At 43.9% G+C, this 21,593-nt stretch overlaps 1 protein-coding gene across 6 annotated transcripts in view; it reads left to right on the top strand.

Moving 5' to 3' along the window:
• The window catches only part of LOC129814871 (protein kinase C and casein kinase substrate in neurons protein 1-like), a 59,455-nt gene that overhangs the window by 14,694 nt on the left and 23,168 nt on the right, over window positions 1–21,593 (top strand). The window contains exon 1 of one of the 6 annotated variants that reach the window (XM_055867988.1): window positions 13,888–14,121. The exons of 4 other annotated variants lie outside the window; for them this stretch is intronic. The gene's annotated coding sequence lies outside the window, so the exon portion shown is untranslated. Of the gene's footprint in view, window positions 1–13,887; window positions 14,122–14,604; window positions 15,258–21,593 lie in introns of those variants that run through there. One more of the 6 variants, XM_055867991.1, reaches the window with a different exon arrangement.

Genomic DNA, 21,593 nt, shown 5'->3' with positions numbered 1-21,593 from the left:
GAGGGGCTCAAATGGTTTGAATCCAAGGGACCAGGGATCCAGTCTAGAAGCACGGCTCCCATTGTTTTGCTTCGGTACTGCAGTTGAACTGACGCCCGGCCCAGAACGACAATTTCCGTAGACGGCCACATAGAGAAGTCAGATTAAAAAATCCTAATCAAGACACTAGTCATCACCTTTGTGCACAAAACATCCATTGAATTATTCAAATAATTGTCGCTGAGGCTGATTGTTTTTCCATCAATCCCAGTCGAAGATATCAACATTATATATTCATCCAAAGTCTGCCATGTTTTTGGATGATGTCACGACGTCGTCGCTGCTCACACTGCTCCCTGTGTGCACTGAGGGCTAGTGCGCATGTGGTGTTGATCCGTATAAACCGGGTACAACCCGGATATAGACGGTCCACAAAAGTAGATAACCTTGAAAACAACGGTCGGATATATTGGACGCAGTCTCCAGTTAATATTACACCTCAGGGATTGAATCTGGTCGTGGCCAGACTGTATCTATGTAGCAAAACAGAATGTAAGCCTGCGAGATCAGGATGGTTGGTACGAGGCTAAAGCATTCCCATCCCGAGGAGAAATCTGTCAGGAGCAGCTCTGTTGGCTGTTTCCTTCCCTGTTAGTCAACTGTGCAGTCACCTGGAGTGTGACTCACGCTTTTACTCTTATCAATGGTCAACGTATATAAAGATGGCAAAATTCAGATATGACGTCATTGTTTTAGCACTATCCACGAGGATTGGGCGATGTCTGGAATGACTCATCATCCCATCGCTGATATACGATTGTATATGGTATACGATTGCCCACGGGCATTCTTTATACGTTACTAATGTTTTATTGTGGTTTTTATCGAAAGTTTTCTTAAGGTTCTCAAATCAAATCAAATTTGATTGGTTACATACACATTTTTGGCAGATGTTATTGCGGGTGTAGCGAAAGGCTTGTGTTCCTAGCTCCAACAGTGCAGTAACAATATACAACAATACACACAAATCTAAAAAGTTAAATAATGTAACTAAGAAATATAGAAATATTAGGATGAGCAATTTCGAAGTTAGAGTATAAATATGTATATACACTGCTCAAAAAAAATAAAGGGAACACTTAAACAACACAATGTAACTCCAAGTCAATCACACTTCTGTGAAATCAAACTGTCCACTTTGGAAGCAACACTGATTGACAATAAATTTCACATGGACTCATGGAGTCTATTTCTGACCGTTTGAGCAGACACATGCACATTTGTGGCCTGCTGTAGGTCATTTTGCAGGGCTCTGGCAGTGCTCGTCCTTGCACAAAGGCGGAGGTAGCGGTCCTGCTGCTGGGTTGTTGCCCTCCTACGGCCTCCTCCACGTCTCCTCATGTACTGGCCTGTCTCCTGGTAGCGCCTCCATGCTCTGGACACTACACTGACAGACACAGCAAACCTTTTGCCACAGCTCGCATTGATGTGTCATCCTGGATGAAATGCACTACCTGAGCATTTGCACTACCTGGGGCGGCAGGTAGCCTAGTGGTTAGAGGTTTGGACTAGTAACCGCAAGGTTGCAAGTTCAAATCCCCAAGCTGACAAGGTAAAAATCTGTCATTCTGCCCCTGAACAAGGCAGTTAACCCACTGTTCCTAGGCCGTCATTGAAAATAAGAATTTGTTCTTAACAGACTTGCCTGGTTAAATATATATATATCCAATTTGTAAGTCGCTCTGGATAAGAACGTCTGCTAAATGACTTAAATGTAAATGTCTGAGCCACTTGTGTGGGTTGGAGACTCCGTCTCATGCTACTACTAGAGTGAAAGCACCACCAGCATTCAAAAGTGACCAAAACATCAGCCAGGAAGCATAGGAACTGAGAAGTGGTCTGTGGTCACCACCTGCAGAACCATTCCTTTATTGGGGGTGTCTTGCTAATTGCCTATAATTTCCACCTTTTGTCTATTCCATTTGCACAACAGCATGTGAAATTTATTGTCAATCAGTGTTGCTTCCTAAGTTGACAGTTTAATTTCACAGAAGTGTGATTGACATGGAGTTACATTGTGTTGTTTAAGTGTTCCTTTTATTTTTTTGAGCAGTGTATATATGTATATATAAATATACATATATATATATATGGGATGTATAGACAGCATGGACAGTATATGGATAGAATATGTAGAATATTTGAAGAACAGTATATGTTGATTGTGAGGTATTCTAGGTTAGTTGAACAAAAGGACTTGAGTTCCTGTACATTACCACAATCACACCATGAGTAGTTAATCATGAAACATACACCTGAGCCTTTCTTTTTCCCGGAGAACCCAGCTGGCTGTATGGACGGGGACAGTATATCCGGAGAGAGCCATGATTCCGTGAAACAGAGTATATCACAGTCCCTGATGTCTCTCTGGAAGGAGATCCTCGCACTGAGCCCTTCTACTTTATTGTCCAGATGCTGAACATTAGCAAGTAATATACTCAGAAGCGGTAGATGGTATGCACGCCTCCTGAGTCAGATTAAAAGTCCACTCTGAATACCTCTTCTCCATTGGCGGTGTCTTGGAGCAGTCTCTGGGATAAGTGGAATTGGCTTGGGGGGTACGAACAAAGGATTCAATTCAGGAAAGTTGTATTTCTGGTTGAAATGCTGGGGATTTACCGCCGCTCTAATATCCAAAAGTTCTTACTGGCTCTATGTAATAATGCAAAAGACGTTCTGAGCTAATAATGTGAGAAATAACACACAAAGAAATAAAATACAGCAAAGTTGCTTAGGAGCCATGAACAGGGTGACCATGTCTATATCTTATATTCTGAGAACATGACTTTAAATAGAACCATGAGGAAACCTGCAGAAAACGTTATGCTGAAGTGCTGAAATTCCCATAGAAGAACGTTGTTTCTTAACATTCTCTGAACGTTCTGAGAACATGACTTTAACTAGAACCATAAGGAAACCTGTAGAAACCTGCTAAATATGTTAACGAGCGCAAAACGGGGAGAAAACGAATTGCAAAGAAAGGAAATCATGCTCATAACGTTATACATATGTTGGTAGGTGCTACCGAATGTCACTTTTGGTGAGTTTGGACATTTACAAGGGAATGAGAATGAGAGACATTGTGCAAGTGAACAAAATTTTGATGCATGCTTGTCTGAAGGAAGAACAGAACTGGCTCTGAAGCAGCATGTATACACGCTGTGTCTGTGTGGAGTCTGGAGTGGACAAGGCAACATTGCTGCCTGCTCTGTTCGGAGAAGAGGGGGGAGGAGCAGACGATGAGAACAGAGAAGAGGAAAAAACACAAGGAAATCAAGATAGCAGTGGCAGCTGTACAGATAACTCATCCAATGGGCTTTGACTTCTCAAACATGACAGAAAGCTAACACAATATGATGCCTCATCACCATTGTAATTCAACCTCTTACTTAGTTAAGTAGCAAGTTAAACTTAGGGGTCAAGTTAACTTCTTCTGGCTGCAAGCCAGAGGCCGGCCACAATATGACAACAGCCAGCTCAAGTGCAGGGCGCGAAATTCAAAATATATATTTTTTAAATATTTAACTTTCACACATTAACAAGTCCAACACAGCAAATGAAGGTACACATCTTGTGAATCCAGCCAACATGTCCGATTTTTAAAATGTTTTACAGCGAAAACAGCACGTATATTTATGTTAGCTCACCACCAAATACAAAAAAAGGACAGACATTTTTCACAGCACAGGTAGCATGCACAAAGCCAACCTAACTAACCAAGAACCAACCAAACTAACCAACAAACAACTTCATCAGATGACAGTCTTATAACATGTTATTCAATAAATCTATGTTTTGTTTGAAAAATGTGCATATTTCAGGTATAAATCATAGTTTACATTGCAGCTACAATCAGAAATTGCACCGAAAGCAGACAGAATAATTACAGAAACCAACGCCAAATACCTAAATACTCATCATAAAACATTTCTGAAAAATACATAGTGTACAGCAAATAAAAGACAGGCATCTTGTGATTCCAGCCAATATTTCCGATTTATTAAGTGTTTTACAGCGAAAACACAATATAGCGTTATATTAGCTTACCACAATAGCCAGAAACACAAGCCATTTCCCAGCAGCAAAAGTAAGCGATCGTAACAAACCAGTAAAAGATATATAATTTTTGACTAACCTTGATATTCTTCATCAGATGACAGTCCTATAACATCAGGTTATACATACACTTATGTTTTGTTCGAAAATGTGCATATTTAGAGCTGAAATCAGTGGTTATACATTGTGCTAACGTAGCTACTTTTTCTCACTACGTCCGGATTTTTTTCTGACACTTTTTCTGACACACATATTCTGACCAAATAGCTATTCATAAACATAACTAAAAATACATGTTGTATAGGAAATGATAGATCCACTAGTTCTTAATGCAATCGCCGTGTTAGAATTCAAAAAATAACTTCATTACGACATACAGCTTCGGTATAGCTAGAGAGTACCCAAAAGCTGGGCGCCAACGACAATTTCACATGTACGACAGATATATGAAATAGCATCATAAAATGTTTCCTACTTTTGCTGATCTTTCATCAGAATGTTGGACAAGGGGTCCTTTGTCGGGAACAATCGTTGTTTGGATTTAGAACGTCCTTTTTCCCTCTCGATTTAGCAAGCACACTAGCCATGTGGCACGAAGCTCTCCATGTCAACAAACGGAAGAGAACGGAACACGGCAAAAATTTCAATAATCTGATTAAACTATATTGAAAAAACATACTTTACGATGATATGGTCACATGTATCAAATAAAATCAAAGCCGGAGATAGTAGTTGCCTATAACGACAGCTTTTCATAAGGCAATCCCCGGTTCCTTCTCGCGCCTTCCTGAAAACAGGAAATCGGTGACACGTCATTCCAAGAGGATTTATTCCAACTCAGACCAAGATAAACACCTCATTTCTTCTCTCACAGCCTCTTGACATCCAGGGGAAGGTGTATGACGTGCATATATACTAATACGTATCATGCCCATTTATAGGCAGGACCTAGAAGAGAGCATCGATTTCAGATTTTCCACTTCCTGGTCAGGAAGTTTGTGCCAAATGAGTTCTGTTTTACTCACAGATATAATTCAAACGGTTTTAGAAACTAGAGAGTGTTTTCTATCCAATAGTAATAATAATATGCATATTGTACGAGCAAGAATTGAGTATGAGGCCGTTTGAAATGGGCACATTTTATCTGGCTACTCAATACTGCCCCTGCAGCCCAAACAGGTTAACACAGAATTTTTCACGCAGGAAAAAAAGATAAAACACATAAGAAATATCTTGTTGCATTTTGTAAACGCAGATCTAAAATGCATCTTATTGTAATTTCTGCTCTGCACCAGACACATTTTTTGCTTCAGTTGCATTCCAATCAGATGAGAGTTCACGATGGGCATTCTATCAACAGACAGCGCTCTGGCTGACGTGTAGCTACTTTTCTCCAGTATGTTTCTTGGTGTAGCCAGCCTACTTTCCTCCGGTAAAATGCCAGATTCATGTTCAGCAAAACATTAGGAAATGTAGCTGTCTATGTTCTTTCTATAATAAACATTATAAATAGGATGACCATGCTACGTTTTTTGCAAAAAAGACCTTGCTTTTTTTCATTTACTTGTGTGGCTGCCAGCCAAATAGCATTGCACTTCTTTTGTCATCTGATGAAAATGAAGCTATTTTCTGCTGAATGTGTAGCACTAGTGTTTTTTCTGTGAAGGAAAACTATAGTTGCACGCCCCTGATCACTCTGTTGAAGCAAAAACACACATTTACGTCATTTAGCAGACGCTCTTATCCAGAACGACTTACAAATTGGATATATACACTGCTCAAAAAAATAAAGGGAACACTTAAACAACACAATGTAACTCCAAGTCAATCACACTTCTGTGAAATCAAACTGTCCACTTAGGAAGCAACACTGATTGATAATAAATTTCACATGCTGTTGTGCAAATGGAATAGACAAAAGGTGGAAATTATAGGCAATTAGCAAGACACCCCCCAAAACAGGAGTGATTCTGCAGGTGGTGACCACAGACCACTTCTCGCTTCCTGGCTGACGTTTTGGTCACTTTTGAATGCTGGCGGTGCTCTCACTCTAGTGGTAGCATGAGACGGAGTCTACAACCCACACAAGTGGCTCAGGTAGTGCAGTTCATCCAGGATGGCACATCAATGCGAACTGTGGCAAAAAGGTTTGCTGTGTCTGTCAGCGTAGTGTCCAGAGCATGCAGGCGCTACCAGGAGACAGGCCAGTACATCAGGAGACGTGGAGGAGGCCGTAGGAGGGCAACAACCCAGCAGCAGGACCGCTACCTCCGCCTTTGTGCAAGGAGGTGCACTGCCAGTGCCCTGCAAAATGACCTCCAGCAGGCCACAAATGTGCATGTGTCTGCTCAAACGGTCAGAAACAGACTCCATGAGGGTGGTATGAGGGCCCGACGTCCACAGGTGGGGGTTGTGCTTACAGCCCAACACCGTGCAGGACGTTTGGCATTTGCCAGAGAACACCAAGATTGGCAAATTCGCCACTGGCGCCCTGTGCTCTTCACAGATGAAAGCAGGTTCACACTGAGCACGTGGAGAACGTTCTGCTGCCTGCAACATCCTCCAGCATTTACTAATTTACATTTTAGTCATTTAGCAGACGCTCTTATCCAGAGCGACTTACAGTAGAGTGCATACATTTTATTACATTTTTTTACATTTTACATACTGAGACAAGGATATCCCTACCGGCCAAACCCTCCCTAACCCGGACGACGCTATGCCAATTGTGCGTCGCCCCACGGACCTCCCGGTAGCGGCCGGCTGCGACAGAGCCTGGGCGTGAACCCAGAGACTCTGGTGGCGCAGCTAGCACTGCGATGCAGTGCCCTAGACCACTGCGCCACCGGGGAGGCCCGGTTTGGCGATGGGTCAGTCATGGTGTGGGGTGGCATTTCTTTGTGGGGCCGCACAGCCCTCCATGTGCTCACCAGAGGTAGCCTGACTGCCATTAGGTACCGAGATGAGATCCTCAGACCCCTTGTGAGACCATATGCTGACACATGCACATTTGTGGCCTGCTGGAGGTCATTTTGCAGGGCTCTGGCAGTGCACCTCCTTGCACTAAGGCGGAGGTACCGGTCCTGCTGCTGGATTGTTGCCCTCCTATGGCCTCCTCCACGTCTCCTGATGTACTGGCCTGTCTTCTGGTAGGGCTTCCATGCTCTGGAAACTACGCTGACAGACACAGCAAACCTTTTTGCCACAGTTCGCATTGATGTGCCATCCTGGATGAACTGCACTACCTGAGCCACTTGTGTGGGTTGTAGACTCCGTCTCATGCTACCACTAGAGTGAGAGCACCGCCAGCATTCAAAAGTGACCAAAACGTCAGCCAGGAAGCGAGAAGTGGTCTGTGGTCACCACCTGCAGAATCACTCCTGTTTTGGGGGGGTGTCTTGCTAATTGGCTATAATTTCCACTTTTTGTCTATTCCATTTGTACAACAGCATGTGAAATTTATTGTCAATCAGTGTTGCTTCCTAAGTGGACAGTTTGATTTCACAGAAGTGTGATTGACTTGGAGTTACATTGTGTTGTTTAAGTGTTCCCTTTATTTTTTTGAGCAGTGTATATATATTACCAGGCAAGTCTGTTAAGAACAAATTCTTATTTTCATTGACAGCCTAGGAACAGTGGGTTAACTGCCTTGTTCAGGGGCAGAACAACAGATTTTTACCTTGTCAGCTCGGGGATTCGAACTTGCAACCTTTCGGTTACTAGTCCAACGCTCTAACCACTAGGCTACCTGCCACCCCACGGTTAACTTTCAATATAAAATACGACCCCTGTCAATACACAGCTGCACTCACCTACTCCCGCTTTCTTCCATCGAGCTATTTACAAACACTTGACTGGCTCAACTTTTCTGTGAAACTAAGGTAAGCTTCCTAATGTAAAATAATGTGACAGGTGAAATGAAGAATCTGATCTGCTTTTATTGCAGAAGTTTACTGAAATATAGATTCAGATTCAAACAACTTTCTGAGATAGAAATCCGTTAGGCCTATAGATTCATTCGATGGTTGATCATGAAAGAGTAGACTATAGCTAGGCCAAGAAGTCACATTCAAATGGAATGGGGATCGGGGAGAAAAAAATGGAAATTAAGATTTTAAAACAATAAGACAGACAACGGAGTGTCTGCTGCAAAAGGCCCATGATCGACCGACATTGGAGAGGGAAAAAAACACATTAGGCCCGATCTGGCATTTTGTGCTGCTTTGGTGCTCTCTTTCTACAATCTACATTGTTCTCTTGCATTATGTTAATAGTCTAACTACCACATACACTACTGTTCAAAAGTTAGGGGTGACTTAGAAATGTCCTTGTTTTTGAAAGAAAAGCATGTTTTTGAAAAGCACAATGTCTACACACAATAGTGTAGACATTGTTAATGTTGTAAATGACTAGTGTAGCTGGAAATGGCGGATTTTTGTAATGGAATATCTACATAGGCGTACAGAGGCCCATTATCAGCAACCATCACTCCTGTGTTCCAGTGGCACGTTGTGTTAGCTAATCCAGGTTTATCATTTTAAAAGGCTAATTGATCATTAGTAAACTCTTTTGCAATTATGTTAGCACACTTGAAAACTGTTGTTCTGATTAAAGAAGCAATAAAACTGGCCTTCTTTAGACTAGTTGAGTATCTGGAGCATCAACATTTGTGGGTTCGATTACAGGCTCAAAATGGCCAGAAACAAAGACCTTTCTTCTGAAACTCGTTAGTCCATTCTTGTTCTGAGAAATTAAGGCTTTTCCATGCGAGAAATTGCCAAGAAACTGAAGATCTCGTACAACGCTGTGTACTACTCCCATCACAGAAAAGCGCAAACTGTCTCTAACCAGAATAGAAAGAGGAGTGGGAGGCCCCGGTGCACAACTGAGCAAGAGGACAAGTACATTAGAGTGTCTAGTTTGAGACACAGACGCCTCACAAGTCCTCAACTGGCAGCTTCATTAAATAGTACCCACAAAACACCAGTCTCAACCTGCAAAACACCAGACTCTGGGATGCTGGCCTTCAAGGCAGAGTTCCTCTGTCCAGTGTCTGTGTTCTTTTGCCCATCTTAATCTTTTATTTTTATTGGCCAGTCTGAGATATGGCTTTTGTTTACAACTCTGCCTGCAAGGCCAGCATCCCGGAGTCGCCGGATAATATATACTTTGCTAACGACCATAGAAAAAAAGAGTAACGGAAGGCGAAATTAGCACAACAAAGAATTTGTGTTAAGTGCATGGGGGCCGCCATCTTCATGCACCTCTATTGGACATTGATTGTGTAGCCAGAGAGAGCTAGGCCATTACAGCTCCCTTCAGCTCTGTTCAGCTGGGGAGTGAAGTCGGGTCTGCAGAGCATCAGCATAGTCTCCCAGGGAGGGACGGGTTAGGGTATCCTGTCATTGTTGGTAGAGACCCGAGCGTGCCAGGGCATTTTAATGGCCATGTTTTGTTGTAGGAAGGTGTGGTCCGGTTGGTTAGTGTCTGATCGGTTTCTGAGGACAGGCTGGACTTGATATTAAGATACAGAGAGAGAGGGAGGCGGTGTATGTCACAAGGAGGAGTCCGAGGTAAGATGAGGATTATACACTGGGTATACAAAACATTAAGAACACCTGTGCCTTTCCATGACATCGACAGACCAGGTGAATCCAGGTGTAAGCTATGATCCCTTATCGATATAACTTGTTAAATCCACTTCATTCAGTGTAGAGGAAGGGGAGGAGACAGGCTAAATAATGATTTTTAAGCCTTGAGACAATTGAGACATATATTGTGTATGTGTGCCATTCAGAGGGTGAATGGGCAACTCGGTGTTAGGAAGGTGCTCTTAATGTTTGGTATACTCAGTGTAGATTAAGTGTTTAGGTTTTTAGAGGTAGTGAAATATGCTGGGTATTGTCTTTTGTGGGTACATCAGGAGTTTTGTTGTCTCCTTGGATGTCTCTCTGCTGCAGTCTTCAGAGTGGAAGACGTTGCATAGAAAAGTGAGTGGAATAATGGAACTAAAGCTGATAAAGACTAACCCATATACTCAGCTGGCTCATAGTGATGGACTTTACCATTCTATCTGTGTTTATAGTCTAGTATCATGGGTAGGGCCATCTGCGAGCAAATCTGCCAGTTTAGAATATCCTCAGAACACCAGAAATGATTTGAATAGATAGCATTCCTCCTGATTGAGTCTGACAGTGTGTGTAGCCTATGGTTAATGATTCAGTTTGGCAGTGTGTGTAGCCTATGGTTAATGATTCAGTCTGGCAGTGTGTGTAGCCTATGGTTATTGATTCAGTCTGGCAGTGTGTGTAGCCTATGGGTAATGATTCAGTCTGGCAGTGTGTGTAGCCTATGGTTAATGATTCAGTCTGGCAGTGTGTGTAGCCTATGGTTAATGATTCAGTCTGGCAGTGTGTGTAGCCTATGGTTAATGATTCAGTCTGGCAGTGTGTGTAGCCTATGGGTAATGATTCAGTCTGACAGTGTGTGTAGCCTATGGTTAATGATTCAGTTTGGCAGTGTGTGTAGCCTATGGTTAATGATTCAGTCTGGCAGTGTGTGTAGCCTATGGGTAATGATTCAGTTTGGCAGTGTGTGTAGCCTATGGTTAATGATTCAGTCTGGCAGTGTGTGTAGCCTATGGTTAATGATTCAGTCTGGCAGTGTGTGTAGCCTATGGTTAATGATTCAGTCTGGCAGTGTGTGTAGCCTATGGGTAATGATTCAGTCTGACAGTGTGTGTAGCCTATGGTTAATGATTCAGTTTGGCAGTGTGTGTAGCCTATGGTTAATGATTCAGTTTGGCAGTGTGTGTAGCCTATGGGTAATGATTCAGTCTGACAGTGTGTGTAGCCTATGGTTAATGATTCAGTTTGGCAGTGTGTGTAGCCTATGGTTAATGATTCAGTCTGGCAGTGTGTGTAGCCTATGGGTAATGATTCAGTCTGGCAGTGTGTGTAGCCTATGGGTAATGATTCAGTCTGTCAGTGTGTGTGTACTGTATGGTAAATTATATGGGATGAGTTGGAATTGAAGGGCCCTGGCTGAGGCCTCCAGGTACGTAGGGTTGGTCATCGCTCCTATCTGTTTACACAGTATGGCTGAATAATTGATGATATCTTCTGTCTCTATATAATGAGCAGGAATCTGATGAGAGCAGCAGGTCGCAGCGTCTCCTGCAGGGCCGTCTCCAGGTATAAGCGACATAAGTGGTCGCTTAGGGCCCCAGGAACTCAGTCTTAACTTATTATGGAGTGTTAGAATAGTAGAATATACAAGGTGCAAGTTAGACATCTGGTTGGGCATCAGCAATTTTTCTCTTGTTATGGCAGTCACTAGTAGTTACTAAATTAGCCATGTCAGCTCACAATTTTTAATTTGATAAATTAGTCTAGCCAGTTATCTAAACTAGGAGTCATCATGGCCGAATACCAACCGGTCACAAAGGGCACGTGCCAAGGGGCCCTGACCTCCAGGGGGCGACCATTGATTTTGTTAGTTACTCTCACTCAGATATCATTAACATGGCCTAAGTCATGGCAAAATATGTAGAATTTCAGAAAGTTAGCTTCAAAACGGAAAAAAATTGTCTCTCCACCCCTTGACAAAATGTGTAGAATTGCACAAAATTTGCTGTAAAACTGGAGAAAAAAAAGACATTTGCCCAATGGCAAAATTAGTAGAATTGCATGACATTTGTTATAAAATTGCAACATTTTCTCTCCGTCCCATTGCAAAATGTGTAAAACTGCAAAAAATGTGCTTTAAAACTTTTTTTTTCCTGGATATGACCAACGTTGCCAAGATCCTACTATAGTGGGATTTGCGATGCAACAGGGGCAGCAATAGTTGGGGACTTGAGGAACACACAGAAAGTGAGAAAAGTGTGTGTGTGCGCATGTGTGTGTGTGTGTGTGTGCATGCCTTTTCTTTGGCTGAGGGTAATTGAGCCCACTAGACCTACACTTGCACTCCCATTGGGTGCGTTACGTAGGCCTATTTGAAATAGCTTCCTTGCCTCCCCCGTCAGACTGAAAACCTCTTGTGGTTGTCAGTGTAATAATATTCCATGTGTCAGACTTCCCTTGTCGTGCCACTTCACCGAACACTGTTTTCGAAGCTGTCAGCAACCTTTCACACATATGCTTTGGTCTTTGAGTACTGTGTCCTGTTAAAGATTTGGACGGAAGTCATCAGGTACTGACAAAGCTAGCACAGTGGAATTGTTTTCAGGGTTTGTGTCTTTCGAGTTTGTTTACAGAGTGACATACATGAATGAGGGCGTGTCTCTCGTTTCTTACCCTGAGGAGAAACTTTTTTATATTATGATGCCTTTTTGTTTTTTTCATTACCTTGGAATGTATTACTGTTAATGTTATGTTATAAGTTGTTTTAACGCTGTGTGAACTGGTTAATGCAGTCGCCACAGGAACTCGTCCAATGGGTCAGGAATGGACCAAAGCCTTTTCTACAGATGACAGCTTACAGCCATTCAGAGTAGCGCTGCAGTCAGAGAGATGTTTAGGCAGCATATTAAGTGTTTATGATGAATAGCTGCTGCGCTGCGGTGGGTTCTGAGGTGCAGAGGACCTGTCCTGCAGTAGGATTTTACTGTGGCTGGCTAGGAGCTGTTGCTATGATATTCCCACACTGCCCTCGTTCTCCCCCATCCTCCCGCTCTTCTTCCCCCTCTCTCCTCTATCCTCCGATGTCCTTCCCCTCTTCCTCCGTCCCCCTTTCTTCACACTCCTTCCCCTGTCCTGCCCCGCCCTGCTCAGCATCACTCTGTCTGGCGCTCAACCCAGTGCTGATCAAGCATCAGGCCAGGGTGAGTCTCATGATCCCCTCTCCTCTTCTACTCTCTGGCCACTGGGTCGACACAGGAAAGCACACCTGGTCACATTCACAGGAATGACATGTTACACAGGCCTATCAGCTGTTATAACAGCATCGGCATGGCACCCTTTCTTTCTTTCTGGAATGTCCTGATAGCTATTCCTGGCTGCTGATTATCAGTCATTTATTTGTCTTATTACAGCACCGAGTTGCTTTCTTGGGCTCATGAATATTCAAATAAGGGTTTTATTATTGGCTTTCTGTCTGCATGGAATATTGCAGCTCTCTTTTTTTGAAGTGGCATGTAGTATCAATTCCCTCTATTACCTGTCGTATAAGGCCACACCTGTACTCTCTCTCTCTTTCATCACCTCTCCTACTTTCCCTCCTTCCTCTCCTCCTTCTACTGCAGGACTTTCCAGTGCAGTGGTTTTATAGTGCCCTCACTCCTTCATCTATCTGTATGTCTGCTTCTCTGTTCACTCCTCACTGCGTCTCACTCTCTCCCCTAACCATGATGTCACCCTACATCCCCACTACGCTCTCTTCTTCGCACTATATTTCTCTACCTCCATTTTCCCTGTCTCTCACACCTCCTTAACCCTAACTGTCTCTGGTCCTACCAATCACTGCAACCCTGTGCCCTCATGATGCCATGGTTAGTATATCCCGGCCATAAACCCCCCCCCCCCCCTCTCTTCTCCTCATCCCTCCTTCCGCCTACCTCTCCCCCCTCTCTGTCTCTTTACTCTCCCTCTCTGTCTGAACCATTCAAGCAAAACACCAGAGGATTATCCCCCAATTATTGAGAAACACTCACACGCTCTCACTCTCTCTCTCACACACACACACACACACACACACACACACACACACACACACACACACACACACACACACACACACACACACACACACACACACACACACACATTCATACCCTGAAACACTCACACACTTCCACTCAACACGTTGCCTGGCCAGAAGTGTCTGTGCTCTTGGATAAGACAGTCTACGTCGGTTGCCTGTTTGTGGTGTGATGATGCTTGCTCAGCTCTCTGAGAAAATGGGGCTCTGAGCTGAACAAAAAACAAAGGGGCGGGAGGAGAGAGGAGAGAGAGGAGTGGAGCCCACGTGCCTCAGAGCTGTATCTGTAGCTAGCCGTCTCACCTTGCTAATGGAGGAATGGGGGTAAGGCTTTTGTTGCTATGACGGAGTGGAGGGAGGGAGGCTGCCTGCATTCTCCATCTTTTTGGGTGCATTCTTGGCTACAGCCTGGAGTGGTTTCTCACTCTGGTTAATGCAGTCGGTTGATGTGCTGGTGTGTGTTGAGGTTGCGATGTCTGTGTGTGTGTATTTGGTTGTGTGTGTGGAGATGGAGAGTTGGAGGTGCATGGGTGCTTAGTTTACGAGTGTTAATGAAATATGTGTTGTGAGCTTCTTCATAGTGTTGCAGGGGGATGTATAGGAGAAGAAGAGAACGTCATGTTCCTTTCGCTGGTGAATTTGATGAATCAGAATGAATGGGTCTTTACTGTTTTTCTCACCGTAGGTGTGCGTAACGGTATAGGTGGACTACGTGTTATTTTGTGCAAAAGACTAGTAGGCCCTAATGTGTGTGTGTGTGTATGTGTGTGTGTGTGTGTGTGTGTATGTGTGTGTGTGTGTATCCTACCATCTAGCCTTGTTCCTAGAGAAGGCTGTCCTACATTAGAACAAAATCCTCCTCTTGTGGTTTGATGGATTAAACATCTGTAGCGCACCTCCAGCTCTCACACTTTCCCATTCAGTCAAAGCCCTTTTTTCAACCAAAGCCGTTCATGTTTTGTCTGGGGAGAAACTGAATTTTGGAGTATTTATCGCTCTCTTTCTCTCGCTCATTTTCCCTCTTTCCTTCTCCCATTACCAAAAGTATTCTTCCACCCATTGGTTTAGGACTGCTGAGTGACCCAAATGCACATGCAGTGCCCTCCTCCTCATCCTCTTCCTGACCCCCACACTAAAGTGGAGCCCTCTACTGTTTTCAACATGTCTCTCTCTCACAGCGTTGCTGGGCCTCAGTCCTCTGGAATGGAATAGTTTCTATATATACAGGGCTGAAGATGTGTTATTGCCCACTGCCGGGCAACAGAGAGACAATGCTGTGGCTGCTTTACTGTACGCCTGACTGTCTCTCATGAAACACTCCCCTAGCCAGGATTGGTGTTAGCACTGGGAGGCTCTTGGATAGGAGGGACCTACCTGAGAAAGATAACGATCTAATCCAATGTATCAGAAACCAACAGAGATCCATTGACAGAACGGAAGGCTTCTGAGGTCTGATGGAGGTATGTATCACGGCTCAGGCTAAGACCCAGATGCAGACACAGGAGGCGGGTAGTACGAGTCTCCGAGTTTATTACAGTACAAGGGGCAGGCAAAAGGTAGGTCAAGGCAGGCAAAGAGTCCAAATCCAAATCAGAGTCAGGCAGGTACAGGATGGCAGGCAGGATCAGGACAGGCAGAAAGGTGAGAACTGGGAAGACTAGGAAAACCAAAAACTCGAGCACAGGAACCACAGAAACACGCTGGTAGGACTTGACGGGACAAGACGAACTGGCAACAGACAAACAGAAAACACAGGTATAAATACACATGAGGTAATGGGAGACACCTGGTGGGGGTTGGAGACAATCACAAGACAGGTGAAACAGATCAGGGTGTGACAGCATGAAACTATTAAGTGTTGGAAGCCATACGGAGCTACAGATCTTTGTTCCAATCCACAGTGACTCACCGTCTTGTCTCCAACCCCACTTCATAGACCCTCTGACTCTCAACTCACTCTCAGTGTGCTCCCTTCTCCCTTGAGCGTGGGCTTGTTTCCCATCTAATGGGATGCTGTATGGCAGGCAGCTCTGTGTTCCACAGAACAGAAGTAAGCGCTCGTCACGCACTGTCTGTCTAACTCAGGGGTGTCAAACTCATTCCACGGAGGGCCTAGTGTCTGCAGGTTTTTGGTTTTTCCTTTCAATAAAGCCCTAGACAACCAGGTGTGGGGAGTTCCTAACTAATTAGTGATGTTAATTCATCAATCAAGTACAAGGGAGGAGCGAAAACCCGCAGACACTCGGCCCTCCGTGGAATGAGTTTGACACCTGTGGTCTAACTCAACCAAGGCTCAGCTCTCCAGTGGGACTGAACAGATTCTGTTGTGTATTAACCTCGCCTGCAAGGGTGTGTGTGTGTGTGTGTGTGTGTGTGTGTGTGTGTGTGTGTGTGTGTGTGTGTGTGTGTGTGTGTGTATGCACGCACAAGACCCGGTGAGATTGCAGGGCTGATGGGGGGGGGGGGGGGTTGCAGTATCGGTTGTGAAAGAAACATCCAATTGCTCTTGGAGTACAATATGTAAGTTGTAGGCTCTACTGCCATAGACATTACAGAATATGAGATTTGCCTTGATTAAGGACTTGAACCAACCAGCAACCCTGTGGCCTCTGGACCTCAACAGCAATGTCTCTCATTAGTGGGAAGCATTTCCCCTACTAGCATGTTAGCCTTTCCACTTAGCGCTATGTTAATAGTAGAGGCACTGCTGTTCGATAATAACAATGTTTTTTGTTCTGAAGCTAATTATTCCTGAGGTGTTTTTATTAAGGTTTTGAGAAACAGGAACAGTAACCTTTTGGTTACTGGCCCAACACTCCTAACCGCTAGGCTATCTGCCTGGCAGACAGACTGAGAGTGTTGAGAATCAGACATGCAGACAGACAGACAGCGACCCCTAAAACTCTGATGACGCGGCTCGTGGACAGATAGGCAGGCAGACAGACGGACGGACGGACACAGACAGGCAGGCAGGCAGACAGACAGACAGAGAGGGATACAGACAGACATACAGTTTCTAAGTAACAGACTCCTTAATCTGATAAAAAATTGAGCGGACAGCATGCAATTATGTTATTAATTACCCAGTTAGCACATAATGTTCTGAGAACGATAGGTTTATTCTAGCTTGGTGGGAGCGTGGTTGTCCTATGGTTATTTTGCATACAAACTTCCCACAACCTTCTGGGAATGGTATAGTTGCTTAGATTTGGAACATTCTTAGCACATTTAAGGAACTTGATAACGTTATTTTCTTGGTATTTCATTACTTTAAAGGAACGTTTCCTAAAAGTTCAAACGTGGTTACATTGAATTTAAATGTTGATAATGTTGCAGGAATGTTCTCTAACGGATTTGACATTGGAAATGTTCTCGAATATTAACGAGAACTTTAAGATGTTCTATGTTCTTCTGTGGGAATTTCAGTACTTCAGCGTAACATTTCCTACATGTTTCCTCATGGTTATATTTAAATTCATGTTCTCAAATATTTCCAAGAATGTTTTAGAAAACTTTCCATAAAAACCACCAGAAAAGGGTAGTAACGTTCAGAGAATTTTTATTAAAAACATATACGGTGGCAAGAAAAAGTATGTGAACCCTTTGGAATTACCTGAATTTCTGCATAAATTGGTCATCAAATTCAATCTGATCTTCATCTAAGTCACAACAATAGACAAACATAGTGTGCTTAAACTAATAACACACAAATTATTGTATCTTTCATGTCTATATTGAATACATAATTTAAACGTTCACAATGTAGGTTAGAAAAAATATGTGAACCCCTAGGCTAATGACTTCTCAAAAAGCTAACTGGAGTCAGGAATCAGCTAACCTGGAGTCCAATCAATGAGACGAGATTGGAGATGTTGGTTAGAGCTGCCTTGCCCGATAAAAAAAACACTCACACCAACATCAAAACCTCACCCCAACTGTAAAGTATGGTGGAGGGAGTATCATGGTTTGGGGCTGCTTTGCTGCCTCAGGGCCTGGACAGCTTACTATCATCGACGGAAAAATGAATTCCCAAGTTATCAAGACATTTTGCAGGAGAATGTTAGGCTGTCTGTCCGCCAATTGAAGCTCAACAGAAGTTGGGTGATGCAACAGAACAACAACCCAAAACACAGAAGTAAATCAACAACAGAATGGCTTCAACATAATAAAATACGCATTCTGGAGTGGCCCAGTCCTGATCTCAACCCGATTGAGATGCTGTGGCATGACCTCAAGAGAGCAGTTCACACCAGACATCCCAAGAATATTGCTGAACTGAAACAGTTTTGTAAAGAGGAATGGTCCAAAATTCCTCCTGACAATTGTGCAGGTCTGATCCACAACTACAAAAAATGTTTGGTTGAGGTTATTGCTTCCAAAGGATGGTCTTCCAGTTATTAAATCCAACAGTTCACATACTTTTCCCACCCTGCACTGTTAATGTTCACACGGTGTGGTCCATAAAGAAATGAACATGTATAACTGTTTGTGTGTTATTAGTTTAAGCAGACTGTGTTTGTCTGTTGTTGTGACCTAGATGAAGGTCAGATCAAATTTGATTACCAATTTATGTAGAAATCCAGGTATTTCCAAAGGGTTCACATACCTTTTCTTGCCACTGTACATTCCGTTCTCAGCATCAATAAAACGCTCTCTCCTTAATCTTATTAAGTGCTTTTCAGCACAATAATTGGCCACACTGGATCTTACTGAGTGATTGATTCCTTTTGAAATGGCGTCTGAATAGAATCAACTGAACAACTTTGTATGCATAAAACAAACATGGCATGCAAGCGCCATCCTGGTGACACAGTAGACAAATTCCATGGACAGAGAACAAAAGATCATAGGTACTGCCACAATAAAAAAATTAATGTGTTGGCATGATGTGGCATGGTTAATGCCTAAGCAAGTTAATTCCCATGTGTACTATCTGTGCTTGGAGTTCAAAACAGTTCACCCAAACTAAGCTAGCAGTGTTATTAAAAGTCTTATTGAAACATTCAAATCAAATCAAATTGTATTAGTCACATGCTTACTTACGAGCCCCTAAACAACCATGCAGTTTAAAAAAAAATACAGATTGGAATAAGAAATAAAAGTAAGTAGTAATTAAAGAGCAGCAGTAAAATAACAATAGCGAGACTATATACAGGGGGGGTACCGTTACAGAGTCAATGTGCGGGGGCACCGGTTAGTTTAGGTAATATGTACATGTAGGTAGAGTTATTAAAGCGTCAATGCATAGATGATAACAACAGAGAGTAGCAGCGGTGTAAAAGAGTGTGTGTGGGGGGGGGGGGCAATGCAAATAGTCTGGGTAGCCATTTGGTTAGCTGTTCAGGAGTCTTATGGCTTGGGGGTAGAAGCTGTTTAGAAGCCTCTTGGACCTAGACTTGGCACTCCGGTATCGCTTGCCGTGCGGTAACAGAGAGAACAGTCTATGACTAGGGTGGCTGGAGTCCTTGACAATTTTAAGGGCCTTCCTCTGTCACCGCCTGGTATAGATGTCCTGGATGGCAGGAAGCTTGGCCCCAGTGATGTACTGGTCCGTACGCACTACCTTCTGTAGTGCCTTGCGGTCGGTGGTCGAGCAGTTGCCATACCAGGTGGTGATACTCTCAATATTGTAGATGTAGAAACTTTTGAGGATCTGAGGACCCATACCAAATGTTTTCAGTCTCCTGAGGGGGAAGACGTTTTGTTGTGCTCTTTTTACGACTGTCCTGGTGTGCTTGGACCATCTTAGTTTGTTGGTGATGTGGACACCAAGGAACTTGAAGCTCTCAACCTGCTCCACTGCAGCCCCGTCGATGAGAATGGGGGCGTACTCGATCCTCTTTTTCCTGTAGTCCACAATCCTCTCCTTTGTTTTGATCACGTTGTGGGAGAAGTTGTTGTCCTGGCACCCCACGGCCAGGTCTCTGACCTCCTCCCTATAGGCTGTCTCGTCAATGTCGGTGATCAGGCCTACCACTGTTGTGCCATCGGCAAACTTAATGATGGGGTTGGAGTCGTGCTTGGCCGTGAAGTCATGAGTGAACAGGGAGTACAGGAGGGGACTGAGCACGCACCCCTGAGGGGCCCCTGTGTTGAGGATCAGCGTGGTGAATGTGTTGTTACCTACCTTTACCACCTGGGGGAGGCCCGTCAGGAAGTCCAGGATCCAGTTGCGGAGGGAGGTGTTTAGTCCTAGGGTCCTTAGCTTATTGATGAGCTTTGAGGTCACTATGGTGAGCTGTAGTCAATGAATAGCATTCTCTCATAGGTGTTCCTTTTGTTCAGGTGGGAAAGGGCAGTGTGGAGTGCAATAGAGATTTCATCATCTGTGGATCTGTTGGGGTGGTATGCAAATTGGAGTGGGTCTAGGGTTTCTGGGATAATGGTGTTGATGTGAGCCGTGACCAGCCTTTCAAAGCACTTCATGGCTACAGACATGAGTGCTATGGGTCGGTAGTCATTTAGGCAGGTTAGTATTAGTGTTCTTTAGCATAGGCATTATGGTGGTCTGCTTAAAACAGTTTGGTATTACAGACTCGGACAGGGAGAGGTTGAAAATGTCAGTGAAGACACTTGCCAGTTGGTCAGCGCATGGTCGCAGTACACGTCCTGGTAATCCATCTGGCCCAGCGGCCTTGTGAATGTTGACCTGTTTAAAGGTCTTACTCACATTCGCTGCAGAGAGCTTGATCACACAGTCTTCTAGAACAGTTGGTGCTCTCATGCATGTTTCAGTGTTATTTGCCTCGAAGCGAGCATAGAAGTAGTTTAGCCTGTATGGTAGGCTCGTGTCACCGTCAGCTCTTGGCTGTGCTTCCCTTTGTAGTCTGTAATGGTTTGCAAGCCCTGCCACATCCGACGAGCGTCAGAGCCAGTGTAGTACAATTCGATCTTAGTCCTGTATTGATGTTTTGCCTGTTTGATTGTTCGTCGGAGGGCATAGCGGGATTTCTTATAAGCTTCCGGGTTAGAGTCCCACTCCGTGAAAGCAGCAGCTCTAGCCTTTAGCTCAGTGCAGATATTGCCTGTAATCCATGGCTTCTGGTTGGGGTATGTACGTACGGTCACTGTGGGGACGACGTCATCGATGCACTTATTGATGAAGCCAATGACTGATGTGATGTACTCCTCAATGCCTTCGTAGGAATCCCGGAACATATTTCAATCTGTGCAAGCAAAACAGTCCTTTAGCTTAGTATCTGTTTCATCTGACCACTTTTTTATTGATCGAGTCACTGGTGCTTCCTGCTTTAATTTGTGCTTGTATGCAGGAATCAGCTGGATAGAATTATGGTCAGATTTGTATGCATCTCTGTGTGTGGAGTTCTTTTCCAGAGTTCTTTTCCTCTGGTTGCACATTTAACATGCCGACAGAAATTTGGTAAAACGGATTTAAGTTTCCCTTCGTTAAAGTCCTCAGCTACTAGGACCACTGCCTCTGGGTGAGCATTTTCTTGTTTGCTTATGGTGGAATACAGCTCATTCAAAGCTGTCTCAGTGCCAGCCTCTTACTGTGGTGGTATGTTAGCAGCTACTAAAAATACAGATGAAAACTCTCTAGGTAGGTAGTGTTTTCTTTAGCTTATCATGAGATACTCTACCTCAGGCGAGCAATAGTGTGAGACTTCCTTAGATATTGTCACCAGCTGTTATTTACAAAAATACATAGTCCGCCGCCCCTTGTCTTACCAGACTCCGCTGACCTATCCTGCCGGTGAAGCTTATAACCAGCTAACTGTATGTTGATAGTGTCGTCGTTCATCCACGACTTTGTGAAGCACAAGATATTACAGTTT

Source organism: Salvelinus fontinalis, chromosome 18, assembly GCF_029448725.1.
Source record: "Salvelinus fontinalis isolate EN_2023a chromosome 18, ASM2944872v1, whole genome shotgun sequence".
Lineage (NCBI taxonomy): Eukaryota > Metazoa > Chordata > Actinopteri > Salmoniformes > Salmonidae > Salvelinus > Salvelinus fontinalis.
Note: the sequence above shows the minus strand (reverse complement) of the source record. Positions and strands in the feature narration are given on the sequence as shown.